Source organism: Neovison vison, chromosome 1 (assembly GCF_020171115.1).
Source record: "Neovison vison isolate M4711 chromosome 1, ASM_NN_V1, whole genome shotgun sequence".
Taxonomy (NCBI): domain Eukaryota; kingdom Metazoa; phylum Chordata; class Mammalia; order Carnivora; family Mustelidae; genus Neogale; species Neogale vison.
Genome location: NC_058091.1, coordinates 303168023 through 303193284, shown reverse-complemented (window position 1 = coordinate 303193284; position 25262 = coordinate 303168023).

The following is a 25262-nucleotide window of genomic DNA, read 5'->3' as shown; positions in this document are numbered from 1 at the left end:
GTGTATTGTGAACAACTTTGCAAGAGTTTGCAAGAGTGTCTCCCTCTGGAAGAAAAGTCAGGAATGCTTCCTGCCTGTTACAAAAGCTTCAGATTCCTTAAATTCAGGGTCCCTTTACTATAACATGGTCCACTGTATGTGCAGATGTCACCTGACCCTCTTTGCCTCATCTTACATTAGGGGTCTGGGGAACTGGCACCAAAAGGCTGATTCTCTGGCTACTGCTACGCTATGAGTAGTAAACTGTCCTTCTGTCTGACTCAGGAGGCTTGTGTCTTCTACAAGCAACCGGGAAATATTTGAAGGGCTAACTTGTTAGCTTGCAAGTAGGGTGAATTCTCAGGTCCTTCATAGTTCTTGACAGCATATTTCAGATTCCTATCTACCAATTCATAGACTATATTCTATTGTAAAATCTGAAACATTTCAACTTTTTCAGCATCAACAGCATCATTTTAGAACTCAAAAGTTGTAAGTCAAATAATCCACTCTGTCTTATGTCTATGAAACTTCACATTTATTATACATTATAATTTTAAAAGCTTCTTATTGACAAAAACTGGAGTTTTAGTACATTCAAGGCAATAGCTTTTGTGGATATGTGAAAGCTTGTTTTTGTTTGTAGGTCATTTATTTTCAGTACGCTTATCTCTCATATAAGCACCAGAAATAAATGTTCTGCTTTCTTTTTGTTTTGTAGTCAACTTTATTGAAGTGTACTTCATAGCAATAACTGCATCCACTTAAAGTGTACAATGTGATGAATATTGACAGTTGAATACGCCTGTAAATGCACCATCACAACCAATTTACAAAACATTGTCATCACTCCCAAAAGATTCCTTGTACTCCTTTGAACCTAAATGAATTTTGATTATAAGTGAAAGCCTTTTGCATTGGGACACTTCAGGGATAATTTTTACTGAGGAATTTTTGCCAGTGTCCAATTTCATTTCCTTTTTCAGCCATTTCAAGCATGAATATTTGATTTTTTTTTCCCTTGGGTCTTTAACTTTTTCTTTTAATGGTTCCTCTGTCTAGTCTTCTCCTCTTTTTCACATCATTTAGAGCAGGAAGGCCGAATAATGTTCTCATCAGCTCACAGATGCGGGATAAACAGTGTGAATTTGAAACATACAAAGATTAAGTTCCGTTGCTGAAAAAAAGAACAACATATCACATTCAGGAAACAGAAAGTGGGTGTTAGTGTACAAGACTGTGCAAACTGATCATGGAAACAGCAAAAAAGGGTAATTGTGTATGTAATTAAGTACTAATTTATATATAAGACATATACTTCTTTGTTTGCATTAATTATGATGTTTGATTTTGGGGGTTTTCTTCTCTCTATCATTGACACATTTTCTAGGGAAGCCCTTTCCCAGATATCTCTTTTTTTCAATCTGGCCCTTGATGATGATGGCTCTCAAAATGCAAGGGTTAATTTTGACTAGTGTGTTTCTCTTGGTGATGTAAAACAGGTCATGTGGGTCCCCTCGTCTTGAGACCCTTCAAAGAATGAAATACAAGCTGAACTCTGAAAGCAACTTCCCAACAGCCATGGTTGTATGTGGAGGACAAGACATTTACACGGTCTAATTCCGAATAGGAGATAGAGCTAAATGAGGTCTTTGGTGAGAGTTGTTCTAGTTGTCCTATGACTTCTTGATTTATCAAACAAGTATCTTCTCTCTTCTCTCATCAGTTTGGAGGGCAAACTTTATTTTTAAAAAATGTGGATAGAAATCAAAGACTTCTGTCTGCTCTACATAAAAATGAAGGATGTTTCAAAGAATTTGGAAAACTATAAAATTGAAAGCTTGATGTCAGTGACCTAGGATTTTTATGACACGCTTCTTTCAACCTCCTACTTCTCATGGAGGAAGGTTTTTTTCTAGTTCAAGAGGAAATATCCACAACAACTGTAGGCGTGTAAGAGAAAGCAAGGCCCTCGGATTAGTCTGCAATCTATCTCCTTCCTTTCACATCTGGAAATGCTCAGCTAGACACATGTCGAAACCCACTGCATATAAGTTTTATCTCTGTGTGTCTGTCTCCATCTTCCATGGCATTTTGCAACCACGTCTGTCTTTTGTTAGCAATGGGATGAGCAAAACAAGAACAATAAAAATTTTAATTCAACAACCCACTGTTTTTTCTGCATTAAATATGGAACAACTGTTGTGCCTTTTCCAAAAATAGTCTACCACAAGGAGCAATCAGTAATCAGAATTCAAGGAGGCAAGGGCCTCAGGAGGCCTGTTCCACACGCAAACATATTCTATAACCTTCATTGTACTTAAGAACAACATTATCCTAGTGGAATCTGGATTTCTGAATCTCATACCACAGAGAAAATATGAGTAGGAAGTATTTTGGTTACTGTGCAGCAGGGAAGTCAGGGCTCTGTTTGCTAGGATTGGATCAGTTTCTGGGCATCCAACCCCCAGACTGGCCACCTTGTTGTGAATCACGCACCTGGATGGAGAAGATATTTCAATTTGCATGAAGATGCAGCATAGGCCAGCGTAAGATCAGGGGAGTAGGTGGCAATTACACCTTCACAGAGACTGAGATTTAACACGATCTCATCTCTTCTCTTTTTCAGCAGAGGCATGGTTATCATTTGTTTATTCCTGGATCCCTTTTGAATGGTACCTGGTTAGTAATACCCTGGGAGTTTATATGTAGGAGGTGTTTTGAAACAAGGAAAAAACAAGTTTGGTTTCTTTTGATTTTGCTTGTTTGCTTTATTATTATGATTATCATCATCGTCATTATTATTTTTCATTGCTATACCAGCTCAAGGAGGACAAAATTGTAGTAGGGAAATAAAGCCGGCTGGTGGGGGCCAGAGAGAGCCAAGTAAATGGCTCACGGGTTGAAACTAGGCTGTAGCTGAGATAAAGGCTAGTTTACAATTTAGCTTTGTACACGGAGGGGTTTTGCCCTGGTTTTCCTGCCATGTACAGCGAGGGTACCAAGTGGGTGTGGTGAAAGGACACAGTGGGATAGAGATGTTGGTGTTGGAATTCAGACGAACTCAAGCTTTCTGGGCCAGAGTAGCTGGTGGGCTGCGGAAGAGTCAGTGCACACAATCGGCTTGGGCGGGTAAGAAACACAGAAGTCAAGAGAAGCCTGGAGAATCAAGAGCTCGGGACCTAGGATTCTGTGAAGAAAAGATCAATAATCTTGGCCAAAAATTAGGAAAGAAGGAGCAGGCTCTCAGCGCCAGGTCTGAGCTGTGTGGTATCAGGTACAAGAATAAGGCTTGGTTTCGAGGGTGAAGTAAGCTAAGTGCCACAGCAACTGTGTTTCCAGAACTGATGTGTGATTTTGAGAAAGTGAATGTGCAGTTTGCAGAAAATCAGTTTCTGACCAGAGTGTGAACAAATGGAGAAGTCATTTCCTGGTGCACAGTTTAAAACTGAAACATATTTGTAAGTATGAAGAGAAACCAGGGGCATACTTTTAAAGCAGGTGATAATGGTCCAGTAATGAAAAAGGTGTCATCTCTTGAAAACATCAATCCTTTACACTGAAGCTTAGAAGTATTTGCCAATTAACTTACTCATTAGTTAATCAGTTCATTCATCAAATATTTACTAAGTGACTGCGACATGTCAATGTGCTTAATATCTTATAAAGTCAACTCTAGTTACTTTCATTATTTGTCTGTTTAGATTTTTCATAGTGGAGAGTGAGTCTCTCTAATAATGTTAGCAATTCATAATAGAATGACTATTTAGGCAAGTGTAGACTCTGGGGAATTATGAAACTTACCAGGAAACATTGATGCCTATGGAGGGAAATAAAATAAGATCCTAAAAGCCTGAGGTGGTGGCTTCTGACTAAAATATTGATTTGAGAATGTATTAAGTGAACCATTTAGCTGTGATAATGGTGGCGTTAGACATCTGGAAGCTCTGATTGATTGTATAGTGATAAAGAAATTGGTTAAAACCCCTATACTGGATGAAAAGAAATTGATTTGGTAGCCTCCTCTACATTTATTATTTGAGATAATTTTAGCAGGGAATTCCAGACTAGAGGCACTTTTTTGGATCCTTGCTCAAGCTGTTTGCCAGAAATAAAGTCTAAAAGGCTCTCTTTACCTCCTATTTGTGACTTGTGGTTTGTTGAGCCAGCCATTGTATTCTCCTGAAAGAATGACTATTTTTATTTAGTTCTCTTTTAGACACAATGTGAGGATGTGTATGGAAACAGAATGGGAGGTAGTGAGGTAGCAGGGAATAAGGAAAGAACTCAGAAATACTCCTCTATAAGTTGCAAAGGTGATTTTGAGTAGAAAATTATTTTGAACTACAAATTATTTCCAGGGAGTTTTATGAGTTTTTTTTTTCTTGATCAGACTAAATATGAATTATTTTAATATGTGAAAAACTCTTGAAAGGAGTCAAGGTAAGGATAAGAAAGATTATATATATATATATATATATATATATATATATATATATACATATATATATATTTTTTTTTTTTTGGTAAAGATGGAGGACTTTGGGTAGCTGGTGGGCAAAACGATGGTGTTGGTGATAGGAAGAACCATAAGTAAGAGGCAGGGCAAGGAGGTTTCAGAAAAGGAAATGAGAGGAGGGCTGCTGAGTTTGCCTTGGAACCTGGTGCTACCAACATTGCCTCTTCTTTGTAAGTTAAATTGTGAAAACCATTTGCATTGGGGGTTTTAGCCTCTTTCAGTTTGATCCTGTTTACTTGACCCAGGTCAGTTCACCACAGTCTATGTAAATGCCATCCTTTCTTGGGGTGGAGAAAAGGGGCAAGGAAAAAAAAAATTAAACATGGGGTGCTTGGGTGGCTCAGTGGCTTAGGGCCTCTGCCTTTGGCTGGGGTCATGATCCCAGGGTCCTGGGATCGAGCCCCACGTCGGGCTCTCTGCTCAGCAGGAAGCCTGCTTCCTCTTCTCTCTCTCTCTCTGCCTGCCTCTCTGCCTACTTGTGATCTCTATCGGTCAAATAAATAAATAAAATCTTAAAAAAAATTGAACATAAAAAAGAAATAGAAGTTTATAAGAAATATATATCCTTATTAGCTGTTAATGTTCTTTTCTTAATAAAATTATTTATTTATTTCAGAGAGAGAGACTGCAAGAGTGTGAGTAGGGGGAGGGCAGAGAGAAGGGAAAGAATGTCCAGCAGACTCTGTGGGTGTCGATTTCATGACCTTGAGATCACGACCTTAGCTGAAACCAAGAGTCTGACACTTAACCGATTGAGCCACCCAGATGCCCCTGTTTGTTGTTAATATTCTTAATCTTTCATGAATACATGTTTGATTTCCTGATTTCTAAGACCCAGTGATTACTAACGTTATGCTGAGAATTAAGTCTGAGCCAGCAAAATGGATTCAAATGTTTTCTGAACATTTAGTGTATGATAATTTAACTACAGCTTGACTAAGGGAAACACAGAATACAAATTCACATATAGAGGATGATTTTGCCCTTCATTTCACTCAATAAGCTTGTGCCCTGCCATGAGAATGAGATGTGACCCCTCATCCTGTTTCTGGTGGTTAGTCAAGCCCTGAGCTTCTCAGTGTGCTGAGATCCTGGTGTTACCTAAGCACCCCACTGACAGACCAACCAACCCATGGGGCCTTATTTGTTCCTTCTTGTGTCAATCCTCCAAAAATTCCATAATTTTTTTTGCAATTCCAAATTCCAAAAAAAATCAAAAACAACTTGAAACTAATGGGATTTTTTCCCAATTAATTTGGTGGCAAAGTTTAACCTGAACTGATGTGAACATTTTTTTATAGTCTTTATCTTACATAGTCTTAATATTTACACATTTACCTCAAAAAGAATATGTTGGGATATGGAATGCTTGAGGTGTTTATAAAATACTGCATATGCTCATATTGTGTGTGTGTGTGTGTGTGTGTGTGTAAGATTTTAGTTTTTGAGAGTGAGAAAGAGAGAGCAAGCACAAGCAGGGGGAGCAACAGAGGGAGAGGGATAAGCAGGTTCCCCACTGAGCAGGAAGCCCAACGCCAGGCTTGATCCCAGAACCCTAGGATCATGACCTGAGCCAAAGGCAGAAGGCAGGTGCTTAACCAACTGAGCCACCCCACTCATATTGTCTTTTTAACATCCTAATGAATCAGGCCTGAAGGGCCAGATGAAGCAGAAAAGAATTACTCTCTTTAATCCTCATACTGAGCTCTTTAATTAGGTACAATGTTATCTCCATTGTACAGAAGGGGAAACCCAGAGAGGTTAAGTAATCTCCTCACAGTCAAAGAGCTAGTGAGTATGGAACTTGGCGTGTTGAATTTTTAAAAACTGTTTTACATATGTTTCCAGTCTTTTGTGTTAAAATAAATTCGGGGAAATGCCCCAGGAGTGTGTGAGGTATAGAGCCTAAGTCCCTCACTCTCTGCCTCTCTAGCCCCATTTCTCAGATATGTTGATCAGTAGTTTTGTACACAGCTTTCCAGACATTTTTCTGTCTCATACAAATGCAAAAACATATAAGCAAGTGTATAATATCAGTCTAGGAGCTCAGAAGTATAAGAAATGTAACTGCGTATTTTCATTAAATGTCATTTCTCTTTTAAGTCCATGTTCTGGGTTTGCAAGAAGTAAAATCTCAGAACCTCGGATAGTTTCAGCTAATCCAGGACTTCTCCAGGGAATTCATTACCTCTCTGCCTTCCCACCTTCAGGGGTCAGTCTATTTTTGGGGGGTCCTGAAGTGGAGGGTGGGTGGTAAAATGGTGAGGGCCGCATCTACTGCTCCACTTCTGTTTTCTATTTATAGAGCAGTTGCTAAGATGTTTTATTTTTTTCATTGCTTGCGGTAGACATTGGGAGATATGTCTCTAACTTATCAGATGCTACCTTAAATTAACATTTCCTGCCATAGATATAAGGTAAGAATATTGGAATCGTGTGATTCCATTTCCCACTCTTTCCAGGTACTTTTCACTGTGTCGTGTATTTTACTTCTGTTTATATTTTAAAGCTGAAAATCAAAGTAAATTTTTCTTTCATTTTAAACAATTAACTTTTCAAAAATTTAGGAAAAGTAGTTTTTTAAGATTATCCGAATACTTACCATTTCTTGTGTTATTCTTTATTCGTGCCTGCAGATCTGTGTTTCCATTTGGTGTTTTTTCCTTCCTTTAGCATGAAGATCTTCCTTTAGCATTTCTTTTCTTTCTTTCTTTCTTTCTTTCTTTCTTTCTTTCTTTCTTTCTTTCAAGAGACTGAGAGACAGAGCACACATGCATGGGGTTTGAGGGGAGAGGGAGAGAGAGAATCTTAAGCAGGCTCCACTGTCACTGGGGAGGACTCCCACATAGGGCTCAATCTCATGATCCTGAGATCATCATCTGAGCCCAAGAGGCCATTGCTAAACGGACGGAGCCACCCAGGTGCCCGACCTTTGCAATTCTTATAGTGAGGTTTTGCTTGCAATAAATTTTTTCAGCTTTTGTTTGAAATGGCTTTGATTTGTCTTTATTTTCTGAGGGAAACAGTTGCTGGTGCGATATTAACAGTTGAGAGATTTTTTGTGTATTATTTTAAAGATAATATTTCACTATCTTCTATCTTCCATCATTTTTTCATGAGAAATCAGTCATCATTCATATTGCTGTTGCCCTGAATGTAATGCGTAGCTTTGCTTCTCCGATTGCTTTTAATAACTTTTTAATCATTGTTTTTCACCAGTTCGAACATAAGGTATCCAGATATGTTTATCTTTGTGTTTGCTGTGTTGAAAACTTGCAACGTTTAGGGTTCTGATAATGACTTTTTAAAAAATCAGTTTGGAAATGTTTTAACTATTTTTTTTAAGATTTTATTTATTTATTTGACAGACAGATATCATAAGTAGGCAGAGAGGCAGACAAGAAAGATAGGAGGAAGCAGGCTCCATGCTGAGGACTCCAGGATCATGACCTGAGCCGAAGGCAGAGGCTTTAACCCACTGAGCCACCCAGGCGCCCCTGTTTTAACTATTTTATCTTCAGGTATTTCTTCTATCTTCACATATCTTTCTGGGACTTCAGTTACACATATGTCAGATAATAAAATACTGTCCAACAGGTCTTCAATTGTTATTATGTGCATTTCTTCTTTTATTTTTTCTGGGTTTTTTTTTTTTTTTTTTTTGTCTTTGAGTTAACTGACTGATCTTTCTTTTGTAGGCCTCGGCTGCTGGTAAGCCAATCTAATGACGTTTAATTCTTTTTTGTTTTAAATACTTTATATATTTATTTGAAAGTGAGAGCATGCAAACACAGAGAGAGAGAGAGGGAGATGGAGAAGGGAGCCTGATGCGGGGCTCTATCCTGGGACCCCAGGATCATGACCTAAGTTGAAGGCAGACACTTAACTGACTGAGCCTCCCAGGCAAACTGAAATTTTTATTTCGGATATTGTATTTTCAGCTATGTGATTTTCATGGTTTTGTTGTTGTTTTCAACTTCTTAGCTAAGATTCTGTATATGTTCGTCTATTCAGTCTACCTTGTTTTCTACATTCTTTAGTGGAATTTTATTAACCATTTCAAAGTTTCTGTTAATTTCAGCATCTAAATTATTTGTGGGTCTGCTTCTATTAATTAATTTTTTCCTGTTCCTTAGGCTATATTTTCATATTTTTTAGTATGTTTAACAATTTTTGATTGGATATTGAACATGTTAGAGGGTAAACCTTTCTGGATTATGTTATCTTTTGTAGAAGAGCGTTAAATTTTGAAAGCCAAAAATTTTGGCTTTCAAGTTTGTAGCATCATCCTTCGATCTTTTGGAGGTTTACTTTTAGGATTTGTGTATTGATGTCTGTTTGGTATTATCCTTAGTTCTGTGCCATGCACCTTAATCATGAGATGTGATTCTTGCCCCTAAAGTGCGGACCTGTAGAAACTCAATGAAAACGAAGGTGTATCTATTAAGCCCTGCTCACCTGGCCAGACTTGAACTACAAACTCTCATCACTACTAGGTAGCTGCTGAGTTCTTTATTCTTCTAGTAGCTGCGTTCTTCTGGGTTCTTTATTCTTCTAGTAGCTGCGTTCTTCTGGGTTACCTAGATTGGCACCATGAGCATGGACAGTTCAGGTGGAAGCCAAACTGAGGATATCTGCATGAAGATTTGGGGGCATTCCTTCTTTGTTCCCCTGCTCTTTGGAATTTTTCTTCCAATTTACCACTCGGCTAGCAGTCCTGTACTTCATCCTTTGTGTCCTCTTCACAATAGAATGCTGTTTCCTGGTTGATTTCTCTTCTTTCCCTGCACTGCAGTGAGCCCAAGAGGATCCTCAGGGGGAAAGCCTCTGTGCTTTCCTTAAGGACTGGATTTTCTACAGTTCCTGCCTGCTTTGCATTGTAAAGTTGCTTTTTTATATCCGTCTAGAGTTTATGACTATTATTTACAGGAAGTTTAGTCTGATACAAGCTATACCACCGTGAATTGAAACAGAGCCTCCTCATAAACTAATATCTAATATTCATTGACTACCTGTCCTTTGTTATGTGTCATGTGGATTTACATATATTAATATTGATCAACTGAACAACATTACAAGCTAGGTGCTGTCATCTCCCTCATTATTAGTTTACAGATTAAGAAACTGAAGCACAGAGTGATAAAAAAAACTTGCCCAAGTTTATACAGTAAGGGACCAATATGGGATCCAATGCCATATATGTTGAATGTAAAACTTGTGTTCTACTTCAGCAATTTTTAAATTTAGCTATAGATTGAAATTTTAAATTGGAATTTAAAAATACCAATGGCTTGGCCCCAATGCTAGAGACTTTTTTTTTTTTTTTTTAATAACAGGTCTTCCCTGTGGCCGGGCTAATGAGATTTTAAAAGGTTGCCTGGACATTTCAGATATTCACCTGCAGTTGAGAACCACTGTGCCATGCAGTACTTCCTGTGATAATGACTATAACCTATAAACAGGTCAATTAATACTTATTTTTTTTCTTTCTAAATAATAGTGGGGTGGAAAGATGTTTCATGTACTTACTATTCTGGTATCTTCATGATTAACAGTGAGAAATAGGCTTCTTGAATATTTTAAATTAGTTTTGTAAGAGCTAATCCATTCCTAAGGGTTCTGGGTGCTGTTATCTATGTGAGAAATGCTGTTTATGGATGTAAATAATAATTCTATTTAATTTTTAATAAGAATTTTCCACTTGTTCCCTTGTTTTGTGCTAAAAATAGGTTTCCAAGAGCTATTAAAACACTGCTTTGTGAATCAATATAAATAATATAAATAGCCAATAGTTAGAATAAAATCCAGCCCTCCTATGTGGAGTTATCTGATGTCTTTTGAGCAGTTGTAGATGGAGCTACAGGATGTTAATGGTGCAGTAAGGTACAGCACATTGTGGAAGATGGTGAGCTTACGTGAAGTCTGGGGCGACAGTTTCTGACACGAGTCTGGTTTGAAGGACCTAAAAGAGTCTCTGAACTTCTCAGGACCTCAGCTTTCTACTCTGCAAAATTTAGAATTGAAGCCCTTCTGGCTTCTAAGCTTTATGAATATTGAATTATTTCCTGCTCAAGATACCCTTTCTTTGCTTGCTGTCAAGAGGATAGAACAGTTACTAGAGTAAAGGACAAATGCAAACACCTAAAATCAAAGTGTACCATTCGAACATGCTTTTAACTGCCTCTATTTCAGTGAATAAACCCCACTATGGACTGATGGTTTGGAGGTCAAGAGGATGCTGCTAATCTAGGTAGAGGCAGCGTGCTAAAGGCAGAGGAAATGAAGATCATCAGTAAAATGTAATAAATTCCTAACGAGTCACATCTAACCCTCTGTTTGAAGAGAGAACTAAACATGTCTTTGTCGGGAAATCCCATGACACCGCGCTGTGTTTTCACCGGGCAAGGGATGCTGGCACTAGTGCCTGCTTACACTGAAGCGCTTCTTTCTAGAACGGTGACGCTGTGATTTGCTTTAGTGAGGACTGCTATTCTTATTGGGGGAGCAACTGCTGTGATTAAAAAAAAAAAAGTAATTAAGCCCACCAAGAAAGGCTGATTTTGTTGGCTGGCTGCAGCCTAGGATTTGGAAACAATCGATGGGACCATAATGTTGTGTTTGGGAACAGTTTTGCTTTGATCTGGGTATCGTGCATAGGTTGAGCACAAAGCTGATTTTACTGGTAGTTAAACATTTGGCAATTGCTCATCGGTAACAATGAACTGGATGTCCTGCTGAAGTAGCATGGTTCAGTGAGCAGAACATTGATTGAACTAGAATGTAAAAATATTTGTACTCAAGTGTGTCTCTGTTGCTATTGATTGGCCTTGCGAATTTGTTTCCATTCTTCAGTGTCTTGGTTTATGTGTGCGTGTGTGAGCCTTGGTTTGCTTTGGGCTCTGGTGTCAGGAGACAGGGTACCTTTAATTAGATGGGTTCGAAATATGATGAATTGAAATATTTAAAGGAATAACCTAAGGTGATGGTAAAAATTAAAAAAAAAAACAGAAAATGTATAAAAATGTAGGTTACAAGAAAGCTGAATGGCAGTGTACATTCATGTAAAGATACTTGAGAAGGAATATCTAAGACGTTTGAGACCTCTATCTTAAGAACAATGTAATTAAAGGATGCCTGGGTAGCTCAGTGGGTTAAGCCTCTGGTTTCAGCTCAGGTCATGATCTCGGGGTCCTGGGATCGAGCCCCGTATCGGGCTCTCTGCTCGGCAGGGAACCTGCTTCCTCCTCTCTCTTTCTCTCTGCCTGTCTCTCTGCCTACTTGTGATCTCTCTCTGTCAATAAATAAATAAAATAAAAAAAAAGAATAACATAATTAAAAGCCAAAGGGTAGTTGACTCAAAGATTTGCTAAGCATATTTAATGCTTCTTTACTCGTTGCAGTCTTTGGATAGTTCTAGTTATGCAGGTACTTAGTTTTCTGGTTTCTAAATCCATATCGACACTTTGTAGGTGAGATCTGAAGCTACATTCCATTCTTGGAACAAATTCTCCAATATATCAGAACTTCACACACTCTACTTCCATCCTTAACTCTATTTGGTATAAGAGCATGTCCTGTGGTAGGCATCTATGTTGTCATTGTGTGTGCATGTATTTGAGATCATGTGATCATTTACCATCAGGCAACTATTTTTATGTACCTTCATTTTAAGAACAAATATACATATTAAATGTAAGCTAGGCGCTGTTGGGAAAAGCACGTTAGTCAGTAATAATTCCAGAATCCTTCAGACCGGGAGTATTTAAGAGTGTTACATACTATTTACATCTTTCTACAAAATAGGGGAATGTGTTTTCAGTTTGGACGAGATTAGTCATTCCTTTTCTTGCTTACTAACCCCAGGGGTTCATGTTTAAGCTCTCCAATCTGGAGTCTGGGGGGATGTGGGGTGTGGGGATTGGAGGTATTAGGCCCCAGAGGCAGATAGAATAAAGTATTCTACCAGGAAAAAGAAGATGCAGGCTTATGTGACTAAAATTTCTAAATTTTAAATCTTGGGAAAAATGCATAATCAGGAATCGCATTTCTACAAAAAAAGAGAAAACAAACATCGAAGCCTATGATGCAGTGGAAGAACAATCAAGATCTTGAGGCCAGATTTGCATGACAAAGGAATTATGTGAGATACATAAAAAAGAGGATAAGGAGGAGCTGAACAAAGCTATATATTGAGAATGCAAGCTCCAGGCTCGCGTGGGGGGCTCCGTCGGGGAAGCATCTGCTTGTGGCTCAGGCTCAGGTCATGATCCCAGTGTCCTGGAATCAAGCCCCGCATCACGTTCCTTACTCAGCGGAGAGTCTACTTCTCCCTCTCCCTGTGCTGGTCCCCCTGCTTGTGGTCTCTCTCTCTCAAATAAATAAATAAAATCTTAAAAATAAAATGACATGGGATTTGCTCTATGTTAGACCCAGTTCTGAAGGTAATTCTTACTCTGATGGATTTCTGTGTTATGACGTTCCACATAGCAGGGAGTTTGCTGGCTGTAGTGTGGAGACAATGCTGGAGAGTGAATAAAAAAGCAAGCTGTACGCAGACACTGGTGGGGTGTGGGTCCTGACTTCTTTACCTATTACCTTGCGACTCTGGGCAAATTTCTTAAACTCCTACACCTCAGTTTCTTCAGTTATAAAGGGTGAACATTAAAATACCTCCTTCAGGCATGCATTAAATGTATTAAGGGAGATCATTCATGCGAGGAGTTAAGAAAGTGATTGATATTAACTCTTAGAATGATGGTGATTTCCTTTGAGAGACTTAGTGGTAGAAGGGTTTCAATTACTGAAAATGTAACTGGGTTGTGATGAGCCAGGGGATTGTACATCATGATAATTATTGATATACTGGCAGACAAAAGAATATAGGCGGCCAATAATACTTGGGTTGGAATGAGGAAATTGACAATTTTGAGTTTCAAGAACTGTTTTAAGTTATTTATCCTGACTTCTGGATTTTGGACTCCTTTGGAATTTATTGCTTTCCTTTTTTTGTTAGAGACATCCCTATTTGGTTTTGTTCCTGGAGTGTAAGCTCCCTGAGGGGAGGTCCATGCCTGACTCCTCATTAGTGAAATATATACAGTGCTAAGATGGAAACAAACTTTTGGTCATAATAATATTCTATAAAGGACCCTGGATTTGTTTATTTTAGAATGCAAGTTTTTGACAACAGAATATACACAGCAGTTAGAAAGTCCTCTAACGGTGGCTATACATTTTTCTTCCTTTTGACTTGTACTATTTTGAAGATGACCAAAAACTTGTTTAAGTATGACTGAATTACACTGTGTAATATAAGGCACATTCATTTTTACCAGAAAGCTAATGTAAGCTTACCTTTATACAAGCATTAAAATATTATTATATGTAATAATACACTCCAATTTCCTCCTAATTAGAGAATTAGTGAAAACCCTCAGTTGGATATGGCATAGAAAATTTTTATTCTGATTTATCTTAGAATCTGCTTCTCATGTTTTACAAGGTTTCTTGAGCTTGATTGCATATTTCACTCACTGTTTCTCTGTTTTTTAGCTATGTTAGAATTTATTGGTTTGGAAAGAAGATATACAGATGGCCAACAGACACATGAAAAGTTGCTCTTCATCACTTATCAGGGAAATGCTAACCAGAACTACAATGAGACATCACCTCAGACCTGTCAGAATGGTTTAAATTGATAATACAAGAAACAACAGGTGTTGGTGAGGATATGGAGAAAAAGGAACCCTCATATTCTGTTGAAGGCAGTGCAAGCTGGTGCAGCCACTGTGGAAAACGGCATGGAGGTTCCTCAAAAACTTAAAAATAGAACAACCCTACAATTAAGCAATCACAGTACTGGATATTTACCCAAAGAAAACAAGATCAGGAATTCAAAGGGATGCATCCCTGTGTTTATAGCAGCATTATTTACAATAGCCAAGATATGGAAGCAACCCAAGTGTTCGTCGATAGATGAATGGATAAATAAGTGGTATATTTGTACATGGAATATTACTCAGCCGTAAACAAGAATGAAATCTTGTCATTTTCAATGACATGGATGGAGCTAGAGAGCATAATGCTAAGTGAAATAAGTCAGTCAGAGAAAGGCAGATACTGTCTGATGTCACTCATATGCAGAATTTAAGAAACCGAACAAGAAAGGGGGGAGAGAGAGAGAGAGAGAGAAACCAAGAAACAGACTCTTAACTATAGAGAACAAACTGATGGCTACCAGACCGGAGGTGGGGGGAGATGGGTGAAATAGGGGATGGGGATGAGGGGGGGCACGTGTCACGAAGAGCAGCAGGTCATGTACGGAAGCGCCGAATCACTGTGTCGTACACCTGAAACCAATGTATCTTTGTACGTTAACTAACTGGAGTTAAAATAAAAACTTTAAAAAAGGGAACTCATTGGTTGAATGTTTCCTTGAATGCTTCCCATTGGGTCTCTCATTAATATAATAGGTATAATATATGCATTATATATTATAAAAGTAGTATATATTAATACATTAGTATATATCAACATTTATAAATCAACATATTATGTTAATATAGCATGATACTATTACTATATTCTATATGTACATTTGTATATATATATGAGTGCGTGTATATGTATATTTATATATGTGTATGCATATATGGCTTTCTTGTTAGCTTGCCAGGGAATATACTTGTTCAAGTTGGAGTCTTTGTCATGTTGCTCAGGAGGTCCTATTCTCCTTTGCTGCTTACAGGCCGTGTTCCTGCTCCATTTATTTCCTATCATCACCTCTAATCATTTGGGAGCTGCTGTGGCCCTTTCCCTCTCTTTCTGCTCTGAGTGACTCTGTCCTCTGCTAGCTGCCTATGTATTCTGCCCCTGGATCTCTGCCATACTGTGAGGTAGATGGGAAGCTTATTCCACTGTTTTTGTTTTGTTTTTGTTTTCAGGAAAGACAACCTCTTAAGGTTCATTGAGATGTGCTCTCTTCTTGGGCTGCGTCTGAAAGGCTGTCAAAGGCAGGAAGCAGAAATCCCTGAGAAACTTCTCAAGTGGGAACACAGTCTATTTATTGAAGAAAAATGGTGCCCTGAACACTATACTTCTCAACGATTCAGAAGACTATGATTTGGAAGAGGAAGCTGAAGATGAAATGTATGGGATAGAATGCCTCTTGGAAGAAGTTAGGCCACTGGGCTGTGTGATGTCTTCCAAAGGGAGGATTTATTGCGAGGTTGCAGGATCATCAGGATGCCCGCTGAGTGCTCTCGCCCTCCCCTACTTATTGTGTGGTGCACCAGAAAAAAGTACAGGTTAAAGCTTGGGGAATACAAGAGCGTCCCTGTGGTGTGCAAAGTAACAGGACAGGACGGCAGGTTCCGAGGAGAACGTACCGTGGCTGTACAGGAGGGATTGGAGTCCAAGAGAGCCTCTCCCAAGCCTTGGGAATGTAACAGTGAGAGATGGAAAACCGAGGTACCTTACAAGGTTTCAAACAGATTCGAGGCAGATGCTGTAACATTTAGGAAATAGACAGCAGGTACAGAGGAAACAAATTGCTGTGTTCCAGCTACATAGAAGAGCTAAATAGTACATCATCATGATGGTCTAGAACACAGGATTATCCCTTGATTTGAACTAAGAAAGCAATTATACCAACATAAAGAAAATGTGACATTATAAAGCCTTTGGAATTAAAAGAACTAATACAACAACAAAAGAAAAAATTTTTTTTTTCTTTAGATAGTATTTTTTTAGATGGTATTTCCACACAGGGCTGGATTGACTTGTGCAGCTATGCAGGGCCCCATACTTAGAAGGGCCCTATCCTTGATTTAGTCTATGCTTACTTGATATTATCATTTTCTGAATAAGAAGCCCTGTATTTTCATTTTTCACTGGTACTGTAAATTCTAGAGGTTGTCCTGTTTCAAAGCTCACATCAAACTTCATCACGAGTTGCGGAAAGTCATAGAACTACTTTGACGGTTTCCATTACGTTAGCAGTATTAACACAAGGCTTCACTCTCGTAGGGGTCATAAGGGTTTAATCAAATGTTGTGTTTTATCTGAAGATGTTAAGCATTCACTCCCTTTTCCATATTGAGACATAGACTGCAAATAGTAAGGGCTTTTTTAGAACATTATAATAACGATTGAAACCTCTAAGACTTATGTTTTTACTCCATGCAAATAAAATCTTGAAGGAACCCACTTAGTCTATCATTTTGTGAATAGATACGCTAATTTTCTTCCATTCTAATAGAATGTTGTGTGGTGGATTAGATTTCACAGAAGTCTTTTTGAAGAAAAAGTGTAGGCATTGTTGTTTTAGTTTCTTAGGGCTGCTGTAACAAATTGTCACAAACCGGCTGTCTGTATTAGTCAGGGTTCTCCAGAGAAAAAGAGTCGATAGGATCTTTCTCTATCTCCATATCTACCTATGTATGTATCTGTGCATCTATGTATCTATCTATCTGTCCATTGATCTAGGTTTAAATCCAGCCCCTCTAGGGCAGTCTGGTCCCTTCATCCAACTTCTGGTGGTTCCAAGGTTCTTTACCTTGAGACTGCAATCTTTTCTTAGATATATAGTAAGATAAGGATGATTATGGGACTTGGCCCATGTGATTATGGAACCCCCAAAAATCCCATGATCTGCCATCTACAAGCTGGAGAACCAAGTTTGCCAATAGTGTAAATCCCAGTCTGAGCCTCAAATCCTGAGAAAGGGATTGGGGAGTCACTGTGTTAAGCCTGGGGTCTGAAGGCTCAAGAACTAGAACCTCTGAATTCAGAGGGCAGCAGATGAAAGTCTGGTTTAGAGGACAGAGAAAGCAAATAGGCTCTTCCTCACTCTTTTTGCTCTATTGAAGTCTTTAAGGGACTGGACAATGCCTTCCTGCTTTGGTGAGGGCTGAGTTCTTTCCTCAGTCTCCTGATTCAAATGCAGATCTCTTCCACAAACTCCATCCCAGAGACACTCAGAGATATTTTTTTACCAGCTCTCTGGGCATCCCTTAGCCCAGACAAATTGACACTGAAAATCTCCATCACAGGGGTTTAAAACACCAGACATTTATTTTCTCACATTTCTGAAGATTAGAAGTCTGACATGAAGTTCTCAGTGGTACTGCACTGCCTCCAGCCCCTCTAGGGCAGTCTGGTCCCTTCATCCAACATCTGGTGGTTCCAAGGTTCTTTACCTTGTGACTGCAATCTTTTCTGTTCTGTCTTTACCTCTTACGTGTGTCTCTCCTCTGGGTGTCTATCTCTGTGACAAAATAAACAATGTATGTTTGGCCTTTGTCCCTTGTTCCTGACATAGAACTCCTAAAACTCCTGTGATTTTCCAAGGGATAGAAGTGATAGGATGATCAGACACAGAGCTCCTAAATCCCTTGGAGTTTCCTGGGTGGTCAAAGCATCTTGTGCTGTAATGAGGTTACTCTCGGTGGGCTCCTGGATGGGGCCTTCTGGGGAGATATTGGTCGCCAGAGAGACCAAACCATGATCAGAAGCTTGGAACTTTCGGTTCCACCCTCCATCCTCAGGGAGGGAGGAGGGCCTGGAAAGTGACTTAGTAAACTGTCATATGATGAAGCCTCTAAAAAATCCCTCAACTATAAAATTTGGAGAGCTTCCAGGTTGGTGGATACATCCACATGTTGTGAGGGTGACATACCCCAGCTCCACGGGGACAGAAGCTCCTGAGGTCGGGACCGTTCCAGACCTCATCCTCTGTACCTCCTCTTCTATAACCTTTATAATACACTGGTAGATATAAGGAAACATTTCCCTGAGTCTTGTGAGCTCTTCTGGCAATTATAGAAGCTGAAGTGGAGTTGTAACTTCCTGGCCAAGTTGTACAGAAGCGTGGGTACATGGGGACCTATTACTTGAAACTAGCATCCAAAGGCAGGGCAGTCTTGTGGGACTGAGCCCTTAAATCTTTGAGTCTGATACTAACTCTGGATAGCTAGTGTCAGAATTGAATTAAATTATAGGACACTTAATTGGTGTCTGGAGAGTTGGAAAATCAGTTGGGGTATGTGTATATCTGTGTGTGTTTGGAGGGGGAAGATCCTTACATATTTGGTGTCAGTAGTGTTATGAGTTGAGAAACAGTTTTGCTTGTTTCTATTTTTGTTGTTAGTTTCCAAACCTCTTCTGTCTCTTGCTTATAAGGATACACATGGGATTGCATTTAAGGTCCACAGAAATAACCCAAGATACCCTCTTCCTCTCAAGATCTTTAATTCAATCAACCTTTTGACACATAAACAATAGACAGTCTTTTGCCATATAAAGCAATATTCACAGATTCTGGGGATTAGGAAGTAGACATATCTTTGTGGGGTTCACCATTCGGCCTGCTCCATGGACCTGTAAGGATATGAGTGTGTGAGATGTTCAGGCAGGGAATACACGTGATAGTGCAGTGCACATGCAATGCCTCTTTCCTCTTAAAATAAAAGTCACTCAAAAAAGCAAACCAGTCATCATCTTTTTAAAGCTGATTCAGAAATACACATTGTTAGGCATTGATGGTTTTTGTGCTATGCTCCTTACTCTGCCATTTTTATATGTAATATTCAAAATGTTTGCCTGAAATGTTCTCTATTATTCTCACTTGTGCACTGGTTTGAAATCTCTGGTTTGGAACAGTTCATCTCACCACTCTTGAAACCTAGGAGAAAGCGTTATGTGTAGTCAGCTCTTGTTGAACTTCATATTTAATGTATGGGTCCTTGTGACACCACTTTCATCAAGAAAGTAGATAAGAAAGTAGGAAACATGAAAAAGTCACTTAGTTTCTCTAATCTCTAAGTTTCTGGAACTGACTCAAGTTTCAGTTCAGTTTCCTTGGGTTGGAAATTTGACACTTATTTTGTAAATTAGAATAAGCTCCATGTGGGTAGAAATTAAAATTAAACTTATCTTTTTATGGAAAGTTGAAATATACCAAAGTAGAGAAGCTGGATAACGTACACCCACACATTTGTCATCCAGGTTGAATGATTATCAGTTCATGGGTCAATGTTATCTAAACCATCACCCATTCCCCATTCTCCATTTTTTTTTAAAGATTTTATTTATTTATTTATTTGACAGAGAGAGAGATCGCAAGCAGCCAGAGAGGCAGGCAGAGAGAGAGGAGGAAGCAGGCTCCCTGCTGAGCAGAGAGCCCGATGTGGGGCTCTGGGATCACGACCTGAGCCGAAGGCAGCGGCTTAACCCACTGAGCCACTCAGGAGCTCCCCCATTCTGCATTTTTAAAAATTCTTTCCTTTTAAGTGATTTCAGACTTAAAGTAAGACTAGTAAAAGGCCCTTCTGCATACCATTTTTCCAGATTCATCAGTTGTTGACTTTATCATTCATCATTCTTCTCTTTCTCTCCAGGACAGACTGAGGTCACATGCTGCCAGATAGGACTCCCTAAAAACACTGTAACCTACAACCTGAGCGTTCATGAAGGAATGGCCACTGGACAGTCCCCACTGGAGTGGCATTCTGGAAAATAACTTGTCTGTTTTACTCAATAACTTTAAAGTCTTGACTGACAAAGCAAGACCGAAAAACTGTGTCAAACTGAAGGAGGCAGAGGAGACATGGAAATTAAGGCAATATGTGATCTTGGACTAGATCTTTTACCATAAATAATTGTGTTTTAGGTCACTTGTGGGACAGTTGATGAAATTGGAACATGGACTATTAGATTATGCTGAAAAGAATATTTTAGTTTACATGGGGAAATACGTCAGGTAACTACATCATATTAATAAACATACAATGCTATGTTTATTTTGTTTATCACTTAGGTGATAATCTAACCTCCAACTTCAGAAAAATTCCATGGAAATTCTGCCTCTGTTGAGAACTTCCAACCGAAGCCTGTAATGCACCTTTAGTTGTGGAAATGCTACAAAACTTTGAAAAAAAAAATCCAACTTTGGAACCCACAACTATGGTGTGTGGAATAATCTTTTACTCCCCTTTTGAGTGTGTTTCCTTAGTTTTTGAAATCTTATGAACTGCAAATAAAAGGAAAAAGAGGGAGGAACATCCATGAGCATGGAGACAGTACGACAGAGGCAAGGATGAATGAGGTTGTCTGGAGCACGAGTGAAAGGGATGAAGATGGTGGTTAAGAGAGGAGCTTGGGGAACAGTGGTACCCATTCAGGCAGCTGCAAGAAGAAGACCAGGAGCTCAGTGAGGGAGCTCTCAGTGTTGAGAGGGGGAAAACAACCTTGAACAGCTTGGGGGCCCAGACACCACAGGAAGAAAACTTTGTCTTTTTGTTTTTTAAAGGAAGGAAGTGAGAGGTCAGCACTGTCATGTGCTGCTGAGAAGTAAGAGAGGTTTCAGTGGCAGATTCTGGAAGGCTTAGGAATGCATAGAAGTCAGCAAAATGTATAGAAGTCAACTCTTAGAAGGATCCCAGTTCTTAAGTAGGAGGAAAACTGGCAATAGCCACAGAGGCATATGAGGAGAATGGAGTTAACTCATTTTCAAGACAGAAGACACTATTTAATTGCTTAATGGGATAGCAGTAGTAGAGAGGAAAGGGGTGGGAAGAGATATAGGAATGATGTCCTTAGAAAGGATGATACAAGATTTAGAATACGGGCAAAGAGTAATCCATAGGTGTGTTGGGGGAACTGTCACTGTGACAAAACAGAAAGGGAAAATGGGGTTACAGAGGTGGATATCTTTATAGGTAGGAACTGAATGAGCTGACATATGACATTTATATATAGGGTTTATTTTATTATATATGAAGTGTATTATATATGTCATATATATGCTGATATTTATATAAATCCTATAGATACAAACTTCTTCAACTGATTCTCATTGTCCAAGATGTATGTATGTATGTATCTATCTATCTATCTATCTATCTATCTATGTATCTATGTATCTATCTCTCTATCTAATTTCCTTATCTGTCTATTTATCTATCTGGCAAAATGGCTTGCTGAGAGGGACAGGAATAGCACTGTAATGTTAGTGAACATACTAGAAGAATAAATGGTGGTACAAAATGTTAAAAAATTAAACATAGATAATATTCTGGAAAGTCTGTTGATGTTTTTTCTTCCATTTAATTTTGTTTTAGCTTGGTGAATTTTTTTTCTCTTTTAATAATACCCATTAATGTTACTTAAATAAAAATTTAAAAAAATAAAATCAACCAACCAACCAACCAACCAAGATGTTAAATCTAAATTAGTCTTGCTATACCCCAGAGAGGAATTATATTGGTGATAGAACAGTCGCTCTCCCACCATGCCGTCTGCCATAAATATATTCTACAGTCAACAACATGAAAGCCATTAAGAATAAGCACACATGCTTTTTGGTATGCTGCAATTGTCACCTCCTTGAATCTCATGCCCAATGCCTAAAACGAGTTAAGCATATAAATCCTGTAGACGCTGATGTCTCCAGCTGATTCCTATTATGCAAGGACAGAAGGAGAGTTTTAAAATGAACCAGCAAGGGGAAAGCTTGCTCAGCACTGCTTGGGATCTCTATACCATGGCTTAGAGGGGACAGATGGCTTGGATGGGAAGAATGAGGAAACAGTGTAGGGCAATGTTTGAATTCTGGGTTTCCATCACTAAGAACCTGCTGATTACTCTAGAGGATATCTCCCTTTCTTTTCTGCCTCTCCCTCCCTGTTATTTTCTTTTTTCTTCTTTCTTCTATTTTCTTTTGTTTTGATCTTTCCATATTCCCCAAAAGTGGAGGAGGCCACTGAAGAGCAGGACCAATTCAGATCTAGAAAAATGAAGAGCTGGCATGAGTCTTTCTAGTCCATTGACCCCTATGTTCTACCCGGAAGGAAATTTGTCTTTCTTTTCCACATAGTTTTCTTCCTTCATATTGTGGAGCTAAAAAAAGGAAGCATGAAAATAGCTTGTAAGCACAGTGATTTTTTTTTTTTTAACCCTGGATTATTTAGAGTCATCACAGTGCTCTAACTTCTGTTGATACCTATTTTATGCCTAACAAGAAATTCTGTAAAAATAAAGAGAAATGCTTATGGTCTATGATTACATTAGAAAATTTCAACTATGCATCTGCATTAAGTATCTGTGTCATATTTAAAACAGTCCAACAGCACAAACGAAATAGAAAGTATAAGCTTGAGATTATGCACTGTACACTTATTGTCATTAAGATACTGACTGGTTTTCTGAAAGGCAGTGGGGGGCGAAGGAATTTTCCCATTATGGCTAGAATAGAAAAAATTCACAATAGCTCAAAATATTAGATCTTTGATCTCTAGGAAGGAAGGGTTTGAAATATATATATATATATATATATATATATATATATATTTATACTATTTTTATACTATTTTCTCCATGATGTCTAGCATGTAGAAAAATGTTCCATGTATATTTGTTGAAAATGGGAATTTTCCTATTATGGCTAGAATAGAAAAAATTCACAGTAGCTCAAAATATCAGATATTTGATCTCTAGGAAGGGAGGGTTTGAATAGTATATATATTTATACTATTTTCTCCATGATGCTTAGCATATAGAAAAATGTTCAATACATATTTTTTGGACGTTTTTTAAATGTGTAGTATGACAAATCTTAAAAAAGAATGTCAAAGATCCGGAAAACTGCCATGCAATACTTTCTCCCTTCCTTTCCCTTCCCTTCCCTTCCCTTCCCTTTCCTTCCCTCCCCCCTTTCTTCTTTCTTTCCTTTCTCCTCCTTCCTTCCTCTACCCCCTCCTCTCTCTCTCTCTTTGTGTGAGAGGAGGGGGGAAGGGCCCCCACTGCAACCCAACCATCTGAGGGAAGCTGTTCCAAGATTAAATTCCAAGGGGCAAATCCCCAACACCAAGCACAACAAGAAAATGTTCTCAGCCAAAGCCACGAGGGGCCTATTGCTGAGGGAATAAGCACTGCTTACAGACTTCCTGTCCCCTGAGACTCGTGTGGTGCAGCTTCTCTGTCTCAGGCTGCCATGAATTTATCCACATTTCAATAGCTTTCTGAAAACTTTGATGTTGACTCACCCTGAAAAAGGGATGCGGCCTGTTTGATACTTGCCTTGACTTAATAATAGCCTTGGTAGTCACTAGTCTTGATAGTTTTGGGGGTTTCATATATGACTATGAAAAAAACCCAAAGCCCGGAAGTCACTTGGAAAATAACCACCATTATATTATGGCTCTGGGCAATGTTTAATGTTTGCTATACTGTGTGATAGATATTGCCATTGTTTCTGTAGGGACCAAAATTTATCTCAAAATACTGTATTAGAATATATTTGCTTTTAGTCATTTTATCCAGAATCTTCTTAGACAATCAAAACCTGAATAAATCAGCAGCGGGAGGGAAATTGTTGTCAGTATGAACCTAAGCAGTCTTATCAGTAGTTGTGAAATTATTCCATATTTTACTTGTGCATGCATAGTACAAAAGAGTACTTTTTCATTATAAAATAAAGGTCTGAAATTTATTCTCAAATCTGTATTGACATTCGCAGCACAATTTAGATCTCCATAGTGCTATTTCAGTCTGTTTAATTTTTCCACTTGCTCCCTGAAAGGCGGAGTACAAAAAGACGTTAACGGGCCCCGCAGTGCAGCCCACATGAGAAATGGATAAAAACCTCCATTTTTCCCTCTCTGAAGCACAAAGTCCCTCCACACGAAATATTATTTTGTTTCTTCTTACATTTACTTTTTGCCTTTAAGTTGGGACCTATCACAGACTCTGTAATTGTTTCGGTGTTTTGTTTACAGTAGGTTTTCAAACTGTAGCAAGAATCACCAAATTCTATTTCACACCATAGTATTCTGTAAAATTCTCATTTACCAACTTCCCACATCAATGGTTGTAATAAGCGAGAGCAGAAAACAAGGACAGAGTTGGAGGTCATCGTCCTCGGAAGAGCCTGTGGATCCGTGAGGACCAACCCAGAAAATACGTGCTGAGCAAGGAAAGAAGTAAGGGATTCCGGTTCTCCCAATCTTTACATTGCTCTCAGCTCACTGCTCTGCCAGGCATGGTAGGGAAGTCTTAGAAGAGGTTTTGGGCATCTTCTCTGGGGACAAGTTATGTTGTGGCATTCTGGAAGCTGGAGGAGGAGAACTAATCAAGCAGGTATAGCGGCCAGCAGTGATGGGGTCGCTGGATGCACAGCTGACTAGCTCTTCTGGCCCCTCTAGTGCTCATGGGTCCTGGGGCGTCTGCGTAAGACTGGACCGCTGGAGACAGAAGCGAATTCTCAGGAAGCTCTCAGACGTCAGCCCGAGAGCGGGACAGCAGCATTGTTTTCTCAGATAGGAAAACGGCTTCACTGAAAAGATGCAACATTTTTACACATTCCAATACTTTTTAATATGTAATGTTATATATCTGTGATTCTTAAAAAGGCAGTCTATATAATCTGGTACCATCCCTAAAGAAATCTGTGGAACGGTTTCATGAGTGGTTTATTGTGTGTTATTACCAATAAAAGTTTCCCCTGGAGCTTCATTACCATTCTTAAAGTACATTTCATAATACATGTTTGGAGACTTCCTGGGAATATGTGGTCTCTAGTTGGTGCTATTTTGGTAAAATGATGCATAACCGATAAAGAGACTAAAGTTGACATGTAATTTTGAATAGTTTACTATCATTCTGGGATAAACTTAATACTCTACCCCACCTTCCAAAAAAAAAAAAAAAAGTACGCAGCATGTGACCAAACAGTTTCAGCAATTTCATTTCACTATACCCAAAGGCA